The sequence below is a fragment of the Octodon degus genome, unplaced genomic scaffold (genome assembly GCF_000260255.1).
Source record: "Octodon degus isolate 3935 unplaced genomic scaffold, OctDeg1.0 scaffold00105, whole genome shotgun sequence".
NCBI classification, from domain to species: domain Eukaryota; kingdom Metazoa; phylum Chordata; class Mammalia; order Rodentia; family Octodontidae; genus Octodon; species Octodon degus.
This window is the reverse complement of record NW_004524681.1, coordinates 6,989,945-7,001,435: the sequence shown is the minus strand read 5'-3', so window position 1 is coordinate 7,001,435 and position 11,491 is coordinate 6,989,945.

Sequence of the window (11,491 nt, the reverse complement as noted above, 5' to 3'; positions counted from 1 at the left end):
TATATATATGCATACATATATATATGCCTCTTCTCACCACACTGTTTCAGTTTTCTGTGCCATGAAGTCGTAAAACTACAGCAAATTCAAAGAGCAAAATACTTGCACCATGCTTTTTTCTCCCATTTAATATTAGCTCCTTCAAGTGTCATGTGACTTTAAAAAGAAATCCATCAATTCCTGGCAGAGGATAGGCCAGAAATGTATGGTTGGCACTTGAAATAAAGTGATCTGCAGGTGCCAGGCCCAGCTATGACCACGTGGGCACCGCTCAAGGTCGCAGGGCCATGGATCCTGCCATGTTCATTTAAGTAGTACTATATATAATTATGAAAAAGTCAGATCGCCTCAACTTTACACTTGGATGGAGTTGATTCCAGTTTTCTGCTTGTGGTGAAGATGCCATGGTTGAATGTGTCTTCCTCGCCGCAGTGCAGGCGTGTCACCAAGGCGACATTATGGGAAGTCCTTCCCAAACGGTTAGGCCTGAGGCTCCCCTTTGTGAGTGCTCCTGTAAAGAATTTTCTTGGAGATTGACCTCTGTGACGTTTCTCCCTCTGCTAAGGTGAGGAGGCGGGAGAAACCCGCACCATCCCACACGCCCTGGCTCGCTCCCCTGGACACCACCCCAACCTCCAGAAACACGAGGAAGAACTCTTCTCTTTGTATCGGTGGCCCCGTCTCTGTACTAGCAGCAGGAAATGGACTAAGTCCCAGGGCGCTCGTGGCCCTGCACCAGGTAGCTTCTGCTCCTGGGCCCCAGAGTCCACCGAAGTGCGTCTGGCCCCTGGCCTGCTCTAGCTACAGGTGTTTCCTTCAAAGAGCTGACGCGCCGTTGGAGAACCAACCGCAGCTGAGTAGTATTAGCATAAGGACTAAAATTAGCACGCTGGAGATTGTGCAGGGACACAGTGTGCTGACGGGCATGTTTCTAAAAGGGCAAACACATCTGTTGCCAGGACAACGAAACACATCCACCCTGGTGAAGATGGGGACACCAGGCTGTCCACCAGAGAAGCCAGCATGGGCTGCTGGGACCCTTTGCAAGAACTAGTCAGGTTCCAAATCTGGTTCATCCCTGGCAGCTTTGATGGTCTGAAGAAAAGGGGTGCCGCTTAGCGGGCAAAGGCACCTGCTGCTTTGGGAGCTCTCTGGAAAAGTCTTCCAGGAAACAGTGGAGGGGAAAAGTGAGCATATTTCCTTCTTTGTCATCCTCTTCCTGTTCACATTTATTGTGCTGTTGCTGGTGTTGCCACGTCACAAACACCAGTGGCGGGGATCTCATCTCTCTCTGGAGGCACCAGGGTGAAATGAGGCCGCTGTGTGTACTCTAGACATCTTGGGAACATTCACACATTCCACACTCACTCTTTGTTCAGATCCATTGCCAGCCTCCCCTTGCACCCCCTTCTTTATGTAATGCACCGTTCTTTTAGGCAGAATAAACCTTTCCTGTTCCCACTCACAGTACTCATCACAATTCTCCCAACACCTGACATGTAGGCATATTTCCCCACACACCAGGCAACTCCCCACGGACACCAGCTGAGTGTCCTACACTTCAGTTTGATTTTGACACTGTCCACTTGGAGATGGTGTCAGATCCCACAAGGTAAGTGCTCAGTCATTCTCATAAGATTGCCCCCCACTCTGGATGCCAGGCACGAGCCCCAGCAAGGGGCTTGTGTTTTCTGACCAATCAGCTACAAATCAGGGTCCCTGTAGCCCATTCCTTGGGTTTGATTAGGATGTTGGTGCAGCTCCTCGGACCCGGGGAAGCACACTACGTTTACCACTGTGTGCTACAAAGGAGCCCAATGAATGGCCATACAGGGACATACATGTAGGCCAGGGGAGAGGATTCACCATTCAGGCATGACAGTCACATCCCTGGTCATTGGTGGTGGTGTCACTTCATCAATTCGGCCTTCAGCCTCTCTCCCATCTTCGGGGTGGGGAGTGGGTCTGAAATCCCCAACCCTTGGTCTGCTGGTATCCAGTCACCATCTAGGGACTCCCAGCTGGCAGTGAGGAGCTGTGGACAGCACCCTGATCTCTCTGAGAGCTTTAGAGTTTCAGGAGTTGTAAAGATGTAAGCCAGGAAACTGGCAAAGTCCAGATCCGTATTATGTGCATGTCCCAAGAGACCATAGGTGGATGCCGAGGTTTCTCATTTTGGTTTGGTTTATTGCCATGCTGGGAAATCAAGCTCGGAGACTCCCATGCTGAGGAAGCATCTCACCACTAGTTCTCAACTTAGCCCAAATATCTGAATTTGTGAAAAATAGACACTTGCACAGAAGAAAACGTTAATAGAATCGTGCAGAGGTAGTCGGTTCTGACTTTTCCAGGACGTTTGGGGAGGAAAGAACCAACTCGAATCGAATCACCATGTCTTAGCTGGCCTTGGCACATGGACGGTGTGACTCTGAGTCACTGTGCTCTTGCAAAGCTCGAAGGTCCCTGCGTGTGCTTAGCCACCTAGGTCCCAGGCCGCACACTGGCCTTCTCACGTTGTGCAGGCAGCAGCCACCAGGGAGCCAAAATCCAGGAGGAAGTGAAAGGAGAGGCCCCTTGTGCTCGGAGGGCTGGGTGTGAACATTTGCTGCGCGATGCACCCCCGTCGGCAAACTATGTCACCAGATGACAAAGGTATAGTGTCTCCCACCATCTTCTCTGAGAGAAAGCTATCACAAATCCACTTCATGAAAGAGTGGGATTTCAGAGACCAGAAAGGGCCAGCACTGAAGTTTCACCCAGGCGACAGCTGGAGCCACAAGTAATCAAGCTGCAGAAACCTCCCCCTCCCTGGCCTGCCAACCCCAGGCGCCCCCAGGCCCCGCCCCCACTGCCACTGGTGCACGGACCAGGACAGTGGTGTCTTAGTTTGGGTTTTCCAGTAACAAGCCACTAACACAGTTTGGCTTTATAGGTTAAATGCTGTAATTACAGTTTTCCTATGAGAGTTGTATTTTGATACAAAGTGCACTTCACCATGTAGTAAGGTTTAACTTCCAAAATATACACCTTTTTAAGTAGGTCCTATTAAAACAACTTAATAGGATGTCAGCAGGTACCAGGGTGGATATAAAAATGGAATCGTGTGGTTTGTTTCTACACAGTGCGCTAGTTTTACAGGGTCTGTCAGCACTATTGCAGCTGGCTTTGAACTAACAGGATTACAGAGTGGAAATTAAATCCATCAAACATCGTCATTCTTTAAGCTGACAGATAAATTGCCTGGTGTTGCATGAGGCACACGCAAGAACCCTGAGCGTCCCTGTGCGTGTGCAAGCACCTAAGTATGTGCAGACACTCTTCTGCTGCATGCAAACTTGGTCATAGTTTAGTGATAAACCAGATATATCTGAACAAGAGGAGGAAATAGAAATCTGCTCTTTTTTGAGTCACACTGGTGAGTTGTGGACAAAGCCAAATTTACAGTCGGAATCATTAACACTGCAGTGAGTGGAGATTTCCCTGATCCAATTTCACAGGGAGCATGCTCGGTTCAGCTGTGGGTGGGAAACCACTGACAGTCTTCACAGATGTGAACTTCGCAGGGAATCCCCGTCACCAGAAGTATTGTAGGGACTGTAGGGCAGTCGTTGTAAAGTTGTAAAGTTCTGCTCAGAAGTGGGCAAGGTTTCATCCCGGAGCAAGGACTGGGTGACGGTGGCAGAGTATTCCCTTTTTGGTACTTAGACTTGAACTCAGGACCTTGCACTTGCCAGGCAGGCACTTGTAGCTGAGGCTTGATCTCCATACACAAATTTCAGAGATTTGGGATGGAGGCATGAGCACTTTCTGGACAGTCATGGGAAACAGAACCCAAAACAAAAGAAAATGTTAACTTGCTTTGTGCTGTAGAATGTACACTATGTGTGTGTCACGGACCTGAGCGTTTGTATGAATCTGTCCTTCATGTACTATTCTGACATGCTCACGTGGCGTATGTATAATCCACGTGCCCGTGTATTTCTATTTGAACCCGTACATGTGCCTACGAGCCTGATCAAACTCAGGCTCGTAGGCACACGTGCAACATTGAAGTCGCCGCCATGACTCAAACCCATCGGCACTGTGGGAAAGTGGCTATTCCTGTCGCTCTGGGTGACTGCTCTAGTAGTGTAAGAGAAGGACCGCAGAAGGGCTTAGGTATAAAGAATTGGGTACGAAGCTCTATGTGTCACTTAAACAGAGCCTTGTGCCAGATAGACAGATGGGAGAGACACATCTCAAAGACGCATCTGTGGGGCCAATGCACTAAAAATAAACACCTGACACAGATGTCACTGAATCAAGGCTGAACCGCACAAGCCACAGGAACATTATCAGCTGACAGGAGAGCAACCACCCAACACCCATCAAAGTGGCCTGCCTTGGAAGAGGCTCCGAGTGCAAAAATAGCAGGGTACAATCAGCAGTCACAAGTCCTCAGGAGCAGGCTACAAGTCTTCCCTGTGCAAGTGCCTACAGAACCAACAGATGGTGGTTCCTTTCATAGCAGAGCCAAATGCCTACAACTTTTCAAAGATATTGTGACAAAATAGCTCCCGTAGGCAGTTTCCATAATGAAAGACGGAGAGCTGGTGTGTACTCTTAAAGCTTGCCTGGCCTGCTCGGCGTCCTGGCAGAGGAAATGTGACGTGGGAAAGCGTGAGTTATGCTGAAAGCATTTCTTTTGAACGTAGCTGCTTATATGCAGAGGGAATAAAATAGCTAGGGAACTGACTTGCTGTCCCCAGGTGCCCTCTGCTAGCCTGCTATTGCCACCATTGCTGCCACAGGCATTTGCTGAGCACCTAGATGTGCCGGCTATCCTCTCAAGGACACTGGGAGCATGTTCCTAGTATGGTGTTAGCTGACTCACGCAAGGTTTTACAGCACCAGGTAGGTGCGAGATTCCTGGGTAGACCTAGGTTTGTCTTTCTCTGGAGACTTTGCCCATGAGAGCTGACCCCTTATAGCCTTAGCTACCATGTCTCTACACAGAGCCATAAAGAAGATGTCACCATCACTGGTGATGGGCCCAAGGTGCAGAGAGCTTGTCAGCCTCTCTGTCCAGGGAACCGCTACAGTTCCATGGGAACTACATACAGGAGCATGACTCTCCCTTCTAAGCTCAGTAGTCAATTGCTGGCTGCCTTGTGAGTGGACATAAATTTCTGTTGTAAGCTTCCAGTTCAACCCTCACATGTTAATTATTTTTTCTCTTTATAACCACATTGGAAAGGAAGATGAAGTTATTTTAGTCCTCACTCTACAGATCAGGAAAACGAGGCTCTAGTGGGTTGGGTAGTTCTCCAGGCTGCGAGGTTTGTAGCTTAGGTATGACAGAAAGCCAAGATGCCATTCCCTCACTCTGCTGTACCCCAGGTCTGTCCAGATGAGACTTCCCACTGGGAAACAGGACGACCAGCCTGGGATTTCTGAGCTCAGATGGAGCTTTCCAGTGATCTGAAGGTTAAGCCTGACCACACTGTGCCCCTGGTCCCTCCCAGTGGTCAGAGGACACCTGTTCTTCGCTTGCCATCGCTAATGAGCGTGCTTGCGATCATCTGCGGGCTGTGTCCTTGCTGCTGGTCTTCTCGTAATTTCCAGACCGAGTGTTAAGTTACTGACAGGCGGAGGTGAACGTCTGCACTCCTTTTGCTTTAATATAAGCTATCAGCTGTCAAAACATCATGAAGCTGCAATTAGTGAGGGCCCCAAATCAACAAAAGCCCTGTCCTCCCCATGCTCCTGCTTTGTGACCAGTAGAAATCATCTGATTCCTGATTCATTCACACCTGATCTGGTTGAGGCTTCTAGCCCAGAGCTAAGCCACACCCGCACTGGGACTGGCGACCATGGAAATCCTCAGGAGTGGGAAAGCGCAGGAGCTTCCCATGGCCCCAGGTTCAACCCCAGCTTGTGCTCAGAGGTTGCTCTAAGGCAGATCTCTGGATTCTACTGTGCTGTACCTGGTACTCTGCTTGCATCCCTGCTGGATCGGGGGCCCTTTCTGCTATTTCACTCAGCAGCTTCGCAGCTTCAGTGTCTGGCATATTTTCCAACAGACCTTGGAGAGTAGCATTTCCAGGTGTTCCACCTTTGAGCCTCATCCCTGTCTCTCGGAAACCCAGCCCGCTGCCTACAGGAAGGCTAGCCTTGCGGAGAGCAGCTCACTTCCTGATGACCAGCCTTAGGACACTGCCCATCTCGCGAGAGTCACCACCATTCACGTCTGCGGAAGGAATGCATGACTGTAATCCAAGACATACTCCAGCCCAAGCCTTCTGTCACAGAAATGGTTAACTTTCACCATTTCTTCCAGGAAATGAAGCTGTGAGAGTCTGATAGTTGAATGAGTAATGTCCAAACACTATTTCCTTTAGGTCCTAAAAATCACAATAGGCCTACATATATTAGTCAGAATCATGGCTGTACACTGCTCCTTACCAGTGTATGCATGCTGTGCTCAGCAGTTACCCCAGATGTTTACACCAATGAGCAGGACAGGGCAGTATCTGCTCACCCTAATTGTGCTTACCTACCACCTGTCTAGTTGATAGGAGGAATACAATGGAAACAAAGTTATGACTCATCTTCAGGCATTTACAGACTCAGAGACAGAAGACTCACACTCAGAGGGGAAAGTAAAAGGATGTGTTGGAAAGGAACAAACTGACTGTTCTTTGAACAACGTGCCACTGGACCCAAAAAGAGAAGGATCCTCAGTAAATGCTTTGTGGAAGTCGAGACTTGCTGAGTCTAGATTGTTCTGCCTTCACTGTGCCCCTCTGCCTATCAGGTGTCAGGACCTGGAGCCATTGCTTAGCCATCTTTCTGTCTATCCTCACTTTTTTCCTCCAGCTATCAGCTGTGTTTCTACCCCTAATGGAATAGCTGGACCTGTAATGAATTGGGACAAAGCCTAAAGCCTCAGCTGGAGTCCTAAGAGTTGTATTGAGTTCTGGTTTTGCCAAGGAAGTCACTGAATCCTAGAGTCCCTGAGTGCTGAATTCAATGAGCAAAGTAGAAAGGTACTTAATGAAAAGTAAGTTCTTTGGAAGTATGGAAAGTTACCACCCTGTGCTCCAAACTGCACCCATTTCCTGTGTACCATCTTCCCCTTGTCCCCCAAGAAAACTGCACATGGGCATGTCATCTCGTCCCACTTCTTCAGGAAGGGCTCCATCTCTCTGGCCAGCATCATCCCCACCTGCTTTGTGCCCAGGAAGGGCGCTGCCATTCTGCTGTGGGAACCAGTCACGTGCCGAGCACACCCGCTCCTGCCTCTTCCCCATAGCTGCAGGTCCTTTGCACGACTAGAAAGTCCTGCCCTCTGCAAGGAAGGCCCGCTTAAATGAAGGCTGACTTGGTAATGATCTAGTTTGTTCTTCATATTCCCAGTCTTACTTTCTGCATTATTTTTTGCCACACTACACACACACACACACACACACACACACACACATGCACAGCTGTGTCTTCACTGAGAAACGGTAGCCCCTCTGACTCAGAAGTTTCTCTCACAGTACTTAGAATTCCTCACTCTCTTGATGACAGTTTTACACCAGGAGTTTGGTTCAGGATTCATATTGTGGGCTTCTGAGATACAGAAAGATGAGAGAAAACAGGTAGGAAATGCCCCTAAAATTCATTGTTTCCAAGACATATCCCCATCTGCTCTCTATGGGATATTTTTTGAATTAGTGGAGGACTAGAACATTAAGGGTTAAGACAAGTTTCACCAACAACTGCAGCTATTGGTGGAGGAGCTCAGGGACATTAGAGATGAGCAGGAACAGGGCTTTGAAGTCCCAGACTCTGGAATTCCCCGGCCCCCTCCTCACCGGTTCTGTTCCCCACTTCTCCGACACCCACCCCACTTTACTTTTCAGTGTCATGCAGCTTTGCAGTTGTGCAGCCAGCTAAGGCCTTGAGGGCGCTCTTGGGGCCAGCAAGGGCTCTAGCTCCTCTCACTATTTCCTGGTAAGACTTGTAGACATCCTGCCCAGCGCATCTCAAAAGAAAGCAGTCTCCCAGTGAGAACAGAGGGCTGCCTTCAAGTGCTTATTCTGCTGAGCCATCTCCCCAGCCCTTTGGCGAATGGATTTGTTGGATGTCAGGTATTTCAGGATGTGATCCTTTGGTCTCCACTTCGTCGCACAATTAGATCTCGCTCACCGAAGCTGTTCTCCATCAGCGAGTGGACCCATCTTTGTGGGACTCTCAGTCCAGCTGCAGTAAAGCTGGGCTTAAAGCCAATTGGTCTTCAAGGACAAAAACAATGGTTTAAATATTAAAAATCACAGGAGCCCAGCCACACTTGCACGTGGAGATTTTTGTGCTCACATCAGGAACACTGACAGGCACGTCTTCCGTGAATACTTATTACTCCCAATCTGCTGTAGTTAGGAAAGGAGAGGATAAAAATACTTCTGTCTTCTTAGCAGATAAACATGTCTGTACACCTGGCAAAGTATAATTGAGGAAGATCAGTTTACAAGGAAAAGTGCATGATAATGAGAAATTTTCTTAAATCAAGGCTGAATCACTCTTTACATAGAAAAACTTCAGATGGAACTGTAACCTGAAACTACTCGCGTGTGAGCCTCTTAGTGTGTGAGGGAATCTGCACATGGAGAAGCTTGACTCTGCAGGAGATAACAGCGACTCTTCACACACACAGTGAAAGGAGGGAATCGCCAACAAGCAGCAGGAAGTGACCCTGGCGTTCATTCTGAAAGCACCCATGCATTCTTCTGATGCCCAGAGAACATGCCACCACGTTTCTCGCGGAGGCTGTGGAGAGCAGAGCGGTGCCACCAGCATTCTCTGCGTTTGTTGGATGCTCTTTTGACTGACTTAATCCTTTCTCCCTCGACAAGCATGATGGCCCTCGAGGAGCACTCAGAGACCTAGTGCCTCTGCAAAGCTTGGCCTTGATACTTCCCCAGGAGCAAAGCGGAATCTCTTTGTGAGTCAGTAAGGTGCTTCTACAGTAATCACTGAAAATGGACTGCTAGGGCTTCATCTGCGTTGTCCGTGCAACAGTACTGCAAGTTCTGTGATGCACAGCATGGCTGATATTTTCCTGTTGGGTGCACCGTAAACACCTCTGGAAGATGCGTGTGCTCAGAAGTCATAGCTGTCATAGCCATGAGCAGACGAACGGGAATTAATTGAGGACTAAAGGTGTCTTCTTAGGTCCATTCTAGAACCAGCGCGGCACCTTGATAAGACACCCAACACTTACTTAATTCAACAAGCCCCCTTCCAATATGTAAAAAGTTCTCTGTTCACTAATTTTCCAGATACCCTGTGTCCTTAAAGGATCATCATTCTCAGTGGAATGTGAGTCACTTAAAATAAGTAATACTGTGCTATTCAAAATTAGCTGTAAATAAGTATATGCTAAACAAATTGAGTGCTGCTATTTTTATCAAGCTCTTCACATGAGTAATCTTTCTTGCTAAAAAATGGGTCTTCTCTTCCAATATTCAATATTCATCCTTGTCCATGGACCAACACTGATACCCACCAAGGAAAAAGTCACTTAAGTAGGCACCCATCCCGACTTGCTCTTGAAAGTCGGCTAATATGTGTTTGGTAGACAGAGATAATTTTATTGTCATATGATTTTTTCAAAACTTATGAATTGAGAAACAGCTTAAAGAACATGGAGATGTTTGTTTCTAAAGGTAAGAATGTTAATAAAAATGTCTGACCTTGATGTGCTTGTCAGTCACCTAATGAGGGTCTACAAGTTTAGGGTGGTCCTCGCCTGGGATGCGGAAGGGATAGATGTGGAGGAGCTCCTGCCCCAGGTCGCAAGGCCAGCCATGTGCACACCACAGTGCCTGGTGGCCGCTGCCACCACCCTTCAGCCAGTCTTGGCATCAGGAACCAGATCTTTACCAAGTCTCCACACCGTCAATGATCTCTCAGGGAAGGAAGGAGTTGTCTTAGACAGATTCGTCACCCTGCGGTTCAGTGGCCTTCGCCCTCGCTTCACACCCACATAAGCTGCGATACTTTGACTACAACGCAAGGGCCAAGGCCTTCCTTGTCCAGATTCTGGCTCTTGGCCTGGGTCACAGCAGACCACTGGTTCAGAATTCCTGCTCTCCACAATCACATTAAATCATTCTGACTAGAGATTAAAAAACCTAAGAGAGCAATACATGCATGTGTTTTGTTGTTGTTGTTGTCATTAACATTAAAAAAAGGAAATTACAAGAATTAGTATTGTTTTAAATGAGCATGCGCCCTATTTTAAGTATTGCACCTATACTTAGTTCCTTCCAAATAGGTGACTTCCTTGTTCATTACTGACAGTTAGAAAGCACGTGGGGAAAGCAGAGGTCTTGGAGTTCAACAAAGTCCTGCAGGTTGTTAAGGTCCCCTTGGGAACGCCATTGCCAAGCTCCCCTCTACCTTAGCTAGCACGACTGTAAGCTGGGGGCACCACAGTGCAGCTTCAAGTGGACTCAACCCTCATTCCTCACGGATCTGATAGTTACAAATTCACCTGCTTGGCAGAATTGATTTCTGACTTCAAAATCAGCCCTTCTGACACGTGAGCAGTCGTCGCTTGGGGACAAGCAGAACACCGGCATTCCTGTCCTTCTGTCACCCACGCTCCCAAGCCTGAGCAAGCCGCAAGCCGGGGGACTTTCTGCTGCCTTCTTCCAATGCCCCTGCTTCAGTCCGATGTCTTCTTCTTGGGCTATTTAAGTATCAGGGCTTTGCTTTGCTTTTCTTTCCTTTCTTTTTTCTTTTTTTTTATGAATGTAGGACAGTGTGCACAGGATATTCAGGGTCTCACTATGTAGATCGGAGTCATAGTGATCCGCCTGTTTGCAGCCTCCCGGGTGCTGGGATTACAGTCACACGCTACCACGCCCAGTCTCCATCGCAGTCTCAGTGGGCGCCGGGGGCGGGGCCCGCACACAGCATGCCAGGGATCGAACCCGGGCTGCTGCGCTCTGCCTAAGCAGGCCCTTTAGTCCACTGAGCTATCTGGCCGGCTCTCCTTTCTTTTCTTTATGACTCCATTCTCCAAACACATCTTCTCTGCGGGAGAAAGTGCGTTCACTGCGTGAGCTTCCTTCAGGTGCAAGTTGTAGTGTTGCTGCCTGTGTTCCTCTCACGTATTTTAAAATATTAATAAATTAACAACAAATATTAAGTAAGGCATTTTCATACAGGAGCGTGTATAAAACAAAGCTATGTGTAGGTCTGTTGACAAGCGTGTGAGCAGAGTCTCCCAGAGGCCTAAACTGTGCGTCCTCCAGAAGTCGTGGTTCAGTATTCACTGACTCAGTATTGATGGCCACTGTAGAGTAGAACCACCATGAATAGCGACGATGGGACGTATTGGGGGTTTAGCACACTGCCTGGCATAGGATTCTCGCTAGAAAATATTGGTTTGTAGGTCCTTTTCTCATATTATTTGGAGTGTCTCTGTTATGGTTTGTGTCTAATTGTCCCCCCAAAG